The sequence below is a fragment of the Nansenia antarctica genome (assembly GCF_963989245.1).
Source record: "Nansenia antarctica genome assembly, chromosome: 12".
NCBI classification, from domain to species: domain Eukaryota; kingdom Metazoa; phylum Chordata; class Actinopteri; order Argentiniformes; family Microstomatidae; genus Nansenia; species Nansenia antarctica.
The window spans coordinates 4,256,214-4,268,929 of NC_137682.1; the positions used below are offsets into that span (position 1 = coordinate 4,256,214).

General features: G+C 46.4%; 1 pseudogene across 1 annotated transcript; it reads right to left on the reverse strand.

Moving 5' to 3' along the window:
* Positions 1-5,751: 5,751 nt before the first annotated feature.
* Positions 5,752-11,847, reverse strand: LOC308168574 (structural maintenance of chromosomes protein 6-like; annotated as a pseudogene). The gene is made up of 6 exons: positions 11,825-11,847; positions 11,554-11,682; positions 11,293-11,367; positions 10,484-10,763; positions 9,041-9,183; positions 5,752-8,001 (listed from the first exon to the last, which is right to left on the reverse strand). The product of its transcript is annotated as a structural maintenance of chromosomes protein 6-like (transcript).
* Between the last annotated feature and the right edge of the window lie 869 nt (positions 11,848-12,716).

The window sequence follows — 12,716 nt, forward strand, 5'->3', positions numbered from 1 at the left end:
ATATATTATGTCATTTTTAAAAATCAAAAGTACCGAATTAAGTACCGTTTCGGTACCGGTACCGTTTTTAAAGTATCGGTTAGGTACCGGTACCGGATAAAACCCAAACGATACCCAACCCTATATAAGAGTGAACCTAAGTGGATACACTCCAGCATACACAACTCTTGTAGACTCCATGCAGTGACAGTCATCTCAAGTGTAGGAATGAGTGAATGCTGGAGTGTATCCAACTAACCTAACTAATTATTACACACATGCACACATTTTTTTGAAAGAGACAAAAGAAGATACTAAAAATACTAATGTTTTCTGACTGAAAAGACTAGAAAAGGTGAATGCACTTATTACACACATGTGGACCATACAATTATAAGCTTTTGATAGTGAATGGAGGTGATGTGATACATTGATATATGGATACAGAATGCACTGCTACTACTATAGTGAGCTTACACGTTGACATTTGAAACAGCATGCTAGTGAAGAATCTCTGTGTATTGATACGTTATGAGAATGAATGTAAGTAATAAGATATGAGTAGCTCTCGACCACTTAAAACATTTTCAAAGTAGCTCTCGGACGAAGAAAGGTTGGAGACCCCTGCCCTAACCCATATCCTGACATATACAACTACCTTATTGAATCTCCAGATAATGTATTTCTATCACTTGCTGTAGTTAAGATACTTTATTTTTCTGTTTTGGTAGTCTGTCCAATGTGACACTTGCCCTCCTCCACCGGCCCTAGTTTTGGATCTAGCTTGCTGTTCATTATTTTGATAATAAATTGTAGCTAGCTAGCTATAACATCAGGGTTCGAGTTATGTGGGAGCCATGAGCTCCCATAAGGAAGGTCTGAGCTCCCATGAAAGCAGTCAAATCATACATCTGTGGGGGTCGCTAATAATACATTACCACAACCATTATTTGATCATAAATGTCAATGTAATTGTCAATTTTATTCCCGGGAACCGTGTTAGTTCGCCGAACTACCACACAGCGAATCCGCAGAAAACCGCTGATAATTTCCCTACCAGTGAAACAGACTGTTTTGGGGGGATATAGAATTTCCCTTTCGTATTGGGAAATGAGTGCGTACAAAGTACTCATATAGTGAATTCAAATAGTAAATAAAATCATCATAAAATCATGAATAACTCTTTGAATTAGAATTGTGGTTATAATGATAATAATAATGGTCATGTAGGTGATAAGTACTGAGTAATAAGCTAGAGGTAATAGGTGATAAGTGATAAGTAATGGGTAATAAGTGATGAGTAGAGGGTAATAAGTGGAGGCGATAAGAGAAGAGTCCTACTACTGCTACTAATACTAATAATCAGGGGTGCACATAACTGGTGCGCCAGTGCGCATGCGTCGCCAAAATGCATTCTGCGCGGCAGATCAGCCGCATGAACGCGCTCTTGCGCACCAACAGCTGGAAGCGCTGGGAGAGGAATTTACTTCCTCAAAATCCAACTGCTGACTGCTGACTGCTGCATCACTGCAAGCCCCACTAAGTAACTATTTGCCGTCCCCTCAGCCGAAGGCCCGACGAGTAATCCATCACAACAGTCGACCGACGACGACCACGGCGACTCCCCTCACGAAAACATTCGGAAAGTATCGTAACTCGTACTTTCATTCCGCGTATCGCGTATCGCACGGTTATCACGGTTATCACGCCGACACGTGAAAATTCTGTCCCGAACGACTCGTCGCTAAAAGGAAAAACAACACCAAGGGACTTCACGTTTCTTTTCTCTGAAGCTTTCAAACGTTCAGACGTTTGTTTTACAGCTTCATTATCGCACCTAGACCCCTGACCCAGGGAATATGGTTGGGAATTCTATTAGAAGAAAAAAAAAAAGACTTTGTTGCACAATCAAAATAATGAGCTATTTAAAGTGATAGCCTACAACATCCTCTACCATGGTTGAAATTGAGGACAGTAATAACAGCAGTCAAGAGAGCAGTGATGATGATGATTAAGCTTGTAGCATAAATAAATGCTTAGGCTGTAACTTTTTGTTGAAAAGTTGATTTCAGTGTTTACAGAACAGAGCAGTGCTTAAAGAGATGTCAGTTGATTTCATTGTGTTTAAAGAACAGACATTCAGTTAGTGCTTAAAGAGATGTCAGTTGATTTCATTGTGTTTAAAGGAGTCTGACAGACTTTCATGCTTAAAGAGCAGTCATTTGATTTTGCATTTGTTTCTTTTGTTTTGCACACAATAATTAGTTCGTTCATCTTTATTTATGAATAAATGTCGTTTTGCTAATATAAGTTATCCATGTATCCCTTTTTTATCCATCCCATGGGACGGGTCGTGACTCGCGAGCTCGGGGAGCACCAAGCAGCATCCCTAGGTGCTCCTCTGAGCACTGGCCCCAAAAAGTTATGTGCACCCCTGCTAATAATAGTAATAGTAATGAAAATAATAATAATTATTATAATAATCATAATAATAATGCTGATAATCCTAATAGTAATAATAGTCCTAATAGTGATAAAGATATAATAAGTAATATGTGTTAAGTAATTAGTAAGGGGTGGTAAGTAAAGGGTAAAAAGAAACAAGTGGTAAGTAAGGGTTACAAGTATTGAAAGGTAATAGGTGATAAGTAATGGGTACCAGGTGATAGGTAGTAAGTGAAAGGTGAATAGTAATAAGTGATATGTTAGGGCAGGGGTCGGCAACCCGAAATGTTGAAAGAGCCATATTGGACCAAAAAAACAAAAAACGAATCTGTCTGGAGCCGCAAAAAAATTAAAGCCTTATATAAGCCTTATAATGAAGGCAACACATGCTGTAAGTGTCTATATTAGCTATATTAGCCTACTATAAAAAAAAATGACTAGGTAGGCTACAAATACATAATGAGCATTCATGATTAAATGTTTATTTTCGCTGCAGCGCACCCTGGAGAGAATGACGCACCACGTGACTACTCTGCTGTACGACGGTGCTTTAAGTTTAACTTCCATTACAATATTAATGTATTATGTTTCGTTGCATTGATGAAATTATAGAATTACAATAAAGAAATCACATTTTCGATGTGATTTTTATTTTGAGGATTCGAAAAAACAACAACAAAATGGAACGTGCATAATAGGCCTCCTGTAATTTCAGACCTCCCCATGTAATAAAATGCAGTCCTCTTCAACCCTCAATAATACAATACGAATACAACATATAAGTCGAATACAATACAATCCTCTTCTCTTTTCCCCCTTATCTGGGCAAACAGTGCAATAAAACGCAGCCTGCAATTATAAACAATAAAACAGCAGCCTTTTGAAAAGGTAAAGTATATTACATTTAAATAATACAGTTTAAGTTCGATTTCTCTGCATTATCCTCTTCTCTTTAGTTTTCTGCCAATGCCAAGTAAGTCAGTGCTAGAACTGAAGTGAAGTGAACTGAACAGAACTGCTAGTCAAGGGTAAAACACAGCAGCATCCTCTTCTCTTTTGACACGCACAATACAACGCAGCCATCCTCGGACCTGAGCAACAAAACACAATAATATCCCTATGTGTCATTCCACACATAGGGGGGCCCCTAGTGTAGGAAGCCTTGCCAGAGAGCCCAAATATTGGTCCGTGTGGGGGGTGTCCAGTGGATCAGGTCTGGGGAGGTGTGGAAGTCCTGTGGAGAGAGTCTGGGGATGTGGTTGAGGACCTCAATGGAGTTATTGAGGTTGGTTAGTCTAATTTTCTGGTCCTCAGGTAAGTCAATTGAGAAATTGATTATGGGGACAAAGATGGTGGCCATTGGGAATTTGGATTTTGCTATGTCAACCATGTTCTTAAGGATTTTATTCAGTAACTCACTCGAGTTCCTACCCCTGTTGTTGAGGCCAAAAGAGAGGATTACTCTTTTGACCTCCGGGAAGGGTCGGGGAATCCCTGAGAGAATTGAGGTTGCATGGTCAAGCCTGGCGCCTGGGTAGGTGTCCACCTGGATGTTATTGTCCTGGATTTGGGGGAGTCTCCTAAGGTTAGAATCACCCATGATAATGGTCTCATGTGTGGGGTGGAGGGTCCAAGAGGTTTTATCACCATGATGGTCATGTAGGGTGTGGAGTGCCGTAAGATTAAGGTTGGTAGGTGGGGTGGGGTTGTCCTTATTCGTGCTGGTGCTGGGGTTATGTGTCGTACGGGGTGTTAGGGTAGGAGGGGGACCTAGGGGGAGAGTGATGTTCATTAGGGGGAGGGGGGGGGTTTGGGTTTTTCCTTTTGGAGGTGGGTGTTGATTGGGTGTGTAGGGAGGGGGAGGGGGGTAGGAAGGTTTTGTTAGTGGGATGGGTAGGAGTGGGACCTTGGGGTATTGGGAACGGGTAGGGAGGTAGAGATGGAATAAGGGGTTCCTTGCTAGGGATACCCGGGGGGTGCGGTCATAAGGTCGTTTGGGATGGGGTTGTCTGGTTTGGGGTCGGTGGTAAAAAAAATCACTTTATAAAAACAGCCACTTTGTTACTAAATATGTGCCTATGACAGGAGTGTGTTCTTACCCGTTTAATGTGACTTCTGTTTTCGGACCTCACTGGACAGCTTCTCAACATCGGGCATGTAAGATGTAACTTTAATCTTCACGCAGGACTGCAAGCTCTCATCTGTGAGGCGGGTGCGGTATTTGGATTTGATGTAGTTCATGTTTGAGAATATCTGCTCGCACAGGTATGTTGATCCAAATATGGATAATACTCCAAATGCATATTTCTTCATGTTCCTATAACTGTCAGGAAGAGCATTCCATGTTTCAAACACAAGTTTCTCGGGTGTTGGGAGGCTTTCAATTTCGCTCCATTTGTGGCTTTGGGCAAGCTGGGCTTTCTGGCGAGTGACGTCTTCAAGCTCGGCTGTCAGACTTTTGAACTTGAACACCCATAAATCTTTGTCAGCTATATCGGCCATTTCCATTTCAAGGTCAGCTTGATTTACTCCTGGGAATGTGTTCAATAAGGACGGGTCAATCTCCAGGGGTGTGACAGGGAAAGATAGTGACATTTTTTCCTTTCGGAACTCGCTAAATCTGCTCCCAAATGCAGTTTGCATATCAACGATAGCACCTTGTAAATAATCACCGTTGAGTGTGTGATCGTGATGGGCTTCTTTGAACTCTCTCAGGGAGGGGAAGTGAGAGAGCGTGCCTCGCTGTCCATCTCTGGCGAATACAGTCAGCTTGCGCTCGAATGACAAAACAGCTTCCAGCATTTGCAGTGCAGTGTTTCCCCGCCCCTGGAGACTTTTATTCAGCATGTTTAGGTGACTTGTCATATCCACCATAAAGTGCAGTTTTTCCAGCCACTCGGTATCTTCCAGTTGCGGGTAGTTCAGGTCTTTGCTTTTCAGGAATGTTTTCACGTGTTCTAAACAAGCAACAAAGCGACGCAAAACCTCACCCCTGGACAGCCATCGGACTTTGTTGTGTAGCAGGAGATCGGAATATTCGCTGTCAACTTCATCTAGCAATGCACGGAACTGACGGTGGTTTAATGCTTTTGCAATTATCTTGTTCACCAGGCTCATGACCATGACAAAAGACGGGAGACACACACACGATCTTTAAAGTAATGAAAATAAATGTTTTATTATAAACTAAATGAGGCTAATAACAATAATAAGATGAGGTGTGGTAGTCAGTAAATCAGTGGTGTAATGTGAGTGTAGTGGAAAGTGGTGAGGTGAGTGTTGCATGGTGTGAAACAAGGAACAAACAAATAAGACAAATAATGGTGCCTAGAAGGGGGCCTTGCGTCTCTCCTCGTGGTGCTTCCTATGGTGCTTGCTCTTCTCCACCTCCTGGTCTGTCCTAGCCAGCTCCCCCTTGATGGGTTCGGCCTCCTCCATCACAGCGGTGATGGTGTCTTTGTGCTGTCTGTACCTCTGCTCCGCCTCCTCGCTGGAGGCCTTCAGCTGGGCCATCTGGACGCAAGCGGCATCCTTCTCAGCACGCGACACAGAGATCTTCACAATGATCTCCTGCAGCTCTTCCTCCAGTGGGTTGAGGTCCTCCGACTGCGGCTCCTCCACGTTCTGCAAGTCACGCAAGTCACTCATCTCCATCTCCACGAGGAACCACTTATCCTTAGCTTTCTTCCTGTCATCATAGGCCCTCTTTAGGAGTCCCTGGTTCTGCCTGACGTCCTCATCCACCCGCTTCATCTGCTGCTTTAAGCGATCTATGTGGGCAACATGGTTCGCTATTTCCCCCCACAGGTGCCTGGCACTGATTTCTTCCTCGACGTCACTGCTGAGGTAGGAGGCCCTCTTCTGATCAGAGGGATAGAAGGGGTTGTTCTCCGTCTGATCTCCGAGAATCTGATCTCCGTCCTTCGAGAAGGCATGACTGCAGTTCCTAGGAGGCTGTCTCTGCATCACCTTGCGAGCCTCTGCGCTATTGTGCTTGATCAGCAGGACGGTCTCTATGCTCCTCTGGTCGATGAGGCAGTTGGCCACTACTGGGTCCTCTATCTCCAGGGCCTGCAGTACTGAAGGGTAGTCTGGGTGGTAGACTTCCCTCCTGCTGGTGTCGTGTTGGTTGGGGAAGAACTGGCTGGTGATGATGTTAGGCCTCGTGTCTGCGGGGTAGTATCTGCTCATCAGGCCCTGCAGCACCCTCTCGTCCTCATGGTTGTCACAGGTGAAAGCCAACATCAGGGCCTTCAGACACGCCTCCACTGCCAGGGCCAGCTCTGGGTCCTTCAGACGGAAAAGGTAACCCAGCGGTCCCAGTGGCTTCTTCCTGAACTGGCCCCTCCTGTGGGCATCATTTATGGCAGCCAGTAAGGCGGGCATTTTCTCCCCGAAGCGCCGCAGCCGGTCCGAGCGATGGACCATGGTGTGTCCCGGTAGGTTCCTGACGTTGGCATCCGCAGACTGCTTCAGGTTCTGCTCCTCCGTCAACATGCGGGTTTGCTCCTCCTTGGCGCGGGCCACAGCCAGCTGAAACTGGTCTATCTGCTGTCCCAAGGTGGAGTCCTGGAAGCTGAGAGCGTCCAGCTCCGTCTGTAGCCGCTCCATCCGCTCAGCACGCACCTGGGTCTCCGAAGCCTGGCTGATACTCAATTTGAGCTCGTCAATTCTCCTGGAGAGCTGATCCTTGTCCTTCTCCAGGTCTCTTAGGTTGGTCTTGGATCTGCGCACACTGGTCCCAGCGATGTTGGAGAGCTTTCTGCTCTTCTGGCCCTCCTTCCCCAGCTCAGTCAGCTGGGGCTGCATCTCCTGCACCCTCACAGTGTTGGACTCCAGCTGGTCGTTGATCTCCTTGAGCTCCCTCTCCGCCTCCACCACCTTGGCCTTCCATTCGTCCACTTTTTGATCGTATTTGGCAGTGGACTTCTCCTCTGATTCAAGCCTGTCCTTCAGGGGCGTCACCTCCTTCTCCATCTCTGTCACCAGAGCCCAGGCCATTTGGTTCATCAGCTCGTTCAGTTTAGGGTGCAAGTCTTCCAGCGACGGCAGGCTTTTGCACCTATCCTGTTTTTCCAAACACGTCTTTCTGAGGTCGTCCAAGTTCTCCTCTTTTTTTGCTATTGTGGTCAAGATGACATCCTTTGTCATCATGATGTAGTTCAGATTCTCCTTCGTCTGTTCCAGCTGTGTGACTTTCATAAAGAACTTGTACTTGTCCCCTTCACATTTGGAAAGCAGAAAATGCTTGCTCATCTCTTGAGTTAAGATAGTTAGATGTTGAAGGTATGCAGAATGTTCATGAGCTCCTCCTTTTTCGTGGAGACCACCTGACCACTTTTGTTCTTGATTTTGTAAGTCCTCAGACCCTTGCGGGTTATCTTGAGGTCCACAATGATGGCCGAGCCAAACAACTCGGGTTTGTGGGCGTCTTTCCCCCTGTTCCGCAGTGTGATGGAAACACCGGCAGAGCTTTCTCCTTCTTTCACAAAACATTTCAGGGAGGATGCTGTGTTTGTGGTCTGTGCTTTTCCACCCAGGGCAACTATAAGGGCAGTGAGAATGGCACTCTTTCCACTGAGGCCTGCATGGGTCTCTTATGCCCTGGATCCTGGAACCAGGTGGGGCACAATCAGCTGTCCACCAGCTGACCTGCATTCTACTGATTAGTAACCCTGTCCAGCAGGAGGCCTCTCTGTATTCAGGACCAACCACCATTACTCCAACCTCGGCAACAGGTACCAATGAAGCCATAATTAAGAGGAGCAGGAACAGTAGAAGGGTAAAAACAGGAAATTAGTTAACACAAAAACAATTATCTTAACAAGGGGCCCTGGACAATGCATCTGCCACTACATTGTCCTTCCCTTTTATGTGACGTATGTCCAGAGTATATGATTGTAAAAATAAAGACCAGCGAATCAGTCTCTGGTTAGGGCACTTTAAAGAATTTAGAAAGATCAATGGATTGTGATCCGTGAAGACTACCAATGGAGCGAGACCGGACATAATGTACACATCAAAATGATGGAGAGCCCAGACCAAGGCAAGGGCTTCCTTTTCAATTACTGAATAATTGAGCTGACAAGAGTTGAACTTTTTTGAAAAAAAACTAACAGGTCTGTCAATGCCAAATTCATCGGTCTGTAGAAGCACCGCCCCTGCTCCCACGTGACTGGCATCGACCTGTAACTTGAAGGGTTCATCCATAAGAGGAGCAGCCAACACTGGAGCAGCACAAAGAAGAGCTCTAACATTAACAAAGGCCTGTTGACATTCTGTACTCCAAACATACATTGCGTCACCTCTCGAGATGGTCATCACCTCCATACACTCCGGCGGGAATGTTTGTGCACACAGTGCTTCTTGGTGCAAGATGCAGTGAAATGCAAGCAGATTTCGACCCAACGCTTTCTGTAGTAAAGTCACAAACCCCTTTTGTGATCCTCTCATACTGGGCGCCCCATCTGTAGACACTGAAATCAGGTGGTTGGTGTTTATTCCATTGTCATTTAAACACTTCAGCACAGCCTCACATATGTCCTCCCCCCGTGTTTGGCCTTTCAGTGGTATTAATTCGATCATTTCTTCTTGCGGCCCATCAGAGTTCACATACCTGCATAACAGCGCTGTCTGTTCAATATCGATCACATCACACGACTCATCACAGGCAATTGAGTATGCTGGAGCTGAATTCATGTCCTTGATTTGCTGATTGGTGATGTTGCCTGCCATTTGAATGGCCCTTTCCTTCACTGTCTTTGCGGAGAGAGGCATGTCTTTAATTTTCTGTATTATCTCGGTTTTGTTTTTGAAGTCTGAAAATAGGTGCTCTGCTATTTTAATGAATGAATCCTTCATGTAGTCACCATCTGTGAACGGTTTTCCACGCTTTATTATCTCCCGGGTTGCAACAAAACTAGCAGCAGTAGTGGAGTTTGGAGATGCAATCCACTTCTTAAATCGATCTTTGTGCTCTTCTAATTTCTCCAGAAGTAATGCAATCGCACTTTTTATTTGACTCCCAACTGGGTACTCGGCTGCAAATGTAGCATGCCTTCCCTGGAAATGTCTTTCCAAATTACTTTTTTTGTTATTTGACAACTTCTCATTACAGAGCAAACATGCAGGCAATCCTTCCGCATTGGCAATGAAAGCAAATGATTCGGTCCAAGAACTGTTGAATCCTCTGTTCTCCTCAGCGATCTTTCTCTTTTTCCCTTTGGGATCCATGGCCCATCACACACCCGCCGGTTCGTTCGCAACAGCCACCTGCCTGGCACCGTGACTACGGTGGCCTGTACACAATAACAATAGCACCACAGCTATGACGCAAATCTTCGTTGACAGAAATGTTGAAATGTAATATTTATTCTGCACATTTTTACAGCATTGGAAAACGTTAAGAATGTTTGTGTCATGTTTGTCCTCCTACTTAAATATATAATCATACATTTTTGAAAAAGCTCCAGGGAGCCACTAGGGCGGCGCTAAAGAGCCGCAGGTTGCCGACCCCCGGGTTAGGGGGTAAGTGTGTGAAAAGTAGGGGGGGAAAAAACTTTTTTTATTTTTTTTATTTTTTTTATGGGAGGTGGTGGTGTCTGGGGAATCAGGGGAGTTATAGTTTAGGAATTAGTGCTAGGGTAGGTCTGAAAGGCTTAGAGGTGGACCGGCTTTCAAACCACATAACTGGGTGATGGGGGTTAGTGAATGTTATTCTCCAGGTCTATGCTAGAAGGGGCCCCTAGTTTAGGAAGCCTCGCCAGAGAGCCCAAATATTAGCCCCTGTGAGGGGTGTCCAATGGATCAGGTCTTGGGATGTGTGAAAGTCCTGTGGAGGGATTTTGGGGATGTGGCTGAGATCCTCAATGGAGTTGTTGAGGCCAAACAGTCTAATTTTGTGGTCCTTAGGTAAGTCATTTGAGTAATTAATTTTGGGGACCAGGATGGTGGCCATTGGAAATTTTGACTTTGCTATAACGACCATGTCCTTAAGGATTTTTTTAAGGAACTCACTAGAGTTCCTACCCCTGTTGTTTAGGCCAAAAGATAAGATTACTCTTTTGACCTCCGGGTAAGGTCGGGGAATCCCTGAGAGTATTGCGGTCGCATGGTCGAGTCTGGCGCCTGGGTAGGTGTCCACCTGAATTTTATTATCCTGGATTTGGGGGAGTCTCCTGAGGTTGGAATCACCCAGGATAATGGTCTCTTGTGTGGGGTGGAGGGTCCAGGAGGTTTTGTCCCCGTAATGGTCATGTAGGGTGTGGAGTGCCGTAAGACTAGGGTTGGAAGGTGGGGTGGGGATGTCCTTATCCGTACTGGTGCTGGGGTTGTGTGTCCTACGGGGTGTTAGGGTGGGAGGGGGACCTAGGGGGAGAGTGATGTTCATTAGGGGGAGGGGGGGGGGTTTCCCTTTTGGAGGTAGGTGTTGATTGGGTGTGTGGGGAGGGGGGTAAAGAGGTTTTGTTAGTGGGATGGGTAGGAGTGGGACCTTGGGGTATTGAGAACGGGTAGGGAGGTGGCAATGGAATAAGGGGTTCCCGGCTTGGAATCCCCGGAGGGTGCGGTCATATGGTCGTTTGGAATGAGGTTGTAGAGTTTGGGGCCGGTGGTAAGGAGAGGGCTTGTCATGCCTGTCATTCAATGGGGTCGGGGGCTACTGGTATGGTGGGACGGGGCGGGCCAGTAGTGCCATGTGGCGGAGTATCCCTGTGGGGCCAACGGGGTATTAGGGTAGGTGGGGGACCTGGGGGGAAGGTGATGTCCATCAGGGGGAGGGGGGGTTTTGTTCTGTTGGGAGGTAGGTGTTGGTCGTGTGTATGGGGAGGGGGAGGGGGGTAAGGGGGTCTTGGAGAGGGCTTGTCATACCTGTCATTCAATGGGGTCGGGGCTGCTGGTATGGTGGGACGGGGCGGGCCAGTAGTGCCATGTGGCGGAGTATCCCTGTGGGGTCAACAGGGTATTAGGGTAGGTGGGGGACCTGGGGGGAAGGTGATATCCATCAGGGGGAGGGGGGGTTTTGTTCTGTTGGGAGGTAGGTGTTGGTCGTGTGTATGGGGAGGGGGAGGGGGGTAAAGGGGTCTTGTTTGTGGAAAGGGACGGGATAAGGCGTTAAGGTATTGGGGATACCCCAACGCCTTTTGGAATCCCCGAAAGGTGCGGTCATATGGACCTTTGGAAGGAGGTTTTGGGGTTTGGGGCCAGTAGTCAGGGGAAGGTCTAACATTCCTGTTCTTCCAGGCCATGGTGGTGGTAGGTCTGTGGAGAGAAGAAATTGGAGAGGGAAGAGCTAGTAAATAAATGGAACCAGTGGGAGAGTAGGGTTCAGCACTGGTTCAATGCTCATTGAGGCCCAATGGAGAGAGTGTCTGGAGGCGACCGATCCAGACTCTCTCCCTACTTTGTCTCTGGGGGCGGGTCCATGTAGGGTTGTGGTCCAAACCCGTCAGGGTGAGGAAGCCAATGTCATGAAAACCAAAGTGTTGTACCAGTAATGTATTTGATTTTAGGTGGTTTGTTATATTATATAAGTGTTGAGTCAGTCGGGTGCCCAGGGAGTTACCCGTCTCCCCCACATAGGTCATGCCACAGAGTCTGCATTTGATGGCATAAATGCAGTTGTGGCTCCGTAGGGACAGGGATGAGGGGGTGGCAAATGTCAAATGTGTTAATCTGGTTTTAATAGAGCTAGATTGTTTGAAGTGGTGGTGGTGTTTTTCGGGCTGGGTATTGAGTGGTTTGAGTTTACTGCGGACCAAGAGATTGCGGAGGTTAGGGTTCCTCTTGTAGGCCGAAACCACCCTGTGTTTATCGAAGGGGTCTAGGTTGGACAAAATTGATACAAAGTTATTTTTAAGGGAGTTGTTTATTAAGACTGTGCTACTGTTATAAGTAGTGACTAGGGGTAGGATTGTACCCTCCTGGCGGGGGCGGGTTTTTAGGAAAGAATCCTTGGCTTTGTGGAGGAGGGAACGAGTGTAGCCCCTGGTCCGGAGGACCTGAAATAGGGTATGGGTGGCCATCTCAAAGTCCCTGGGCTGGGTACAGATGCGGTGGAATCTAAGTAATTGGGACTTTACTAGGCCTCTGAAGGTGTGGGGAGGATGGAAACTAGTTCGGTGGAGGAGGGAATGGGTATCAGTGTCCTTAAAAAACACTTTGATATCCAATTTGCCTGTTAGGGGGAAATTATTTCCTTTGAAGGTTGTGTCTAGGAAATCAATGGAGTTAAAATTAAGGTTATGTTTGAGGGTAATGGATTTGTGGTGGGGATTTTTTGTGATTATTGCAAA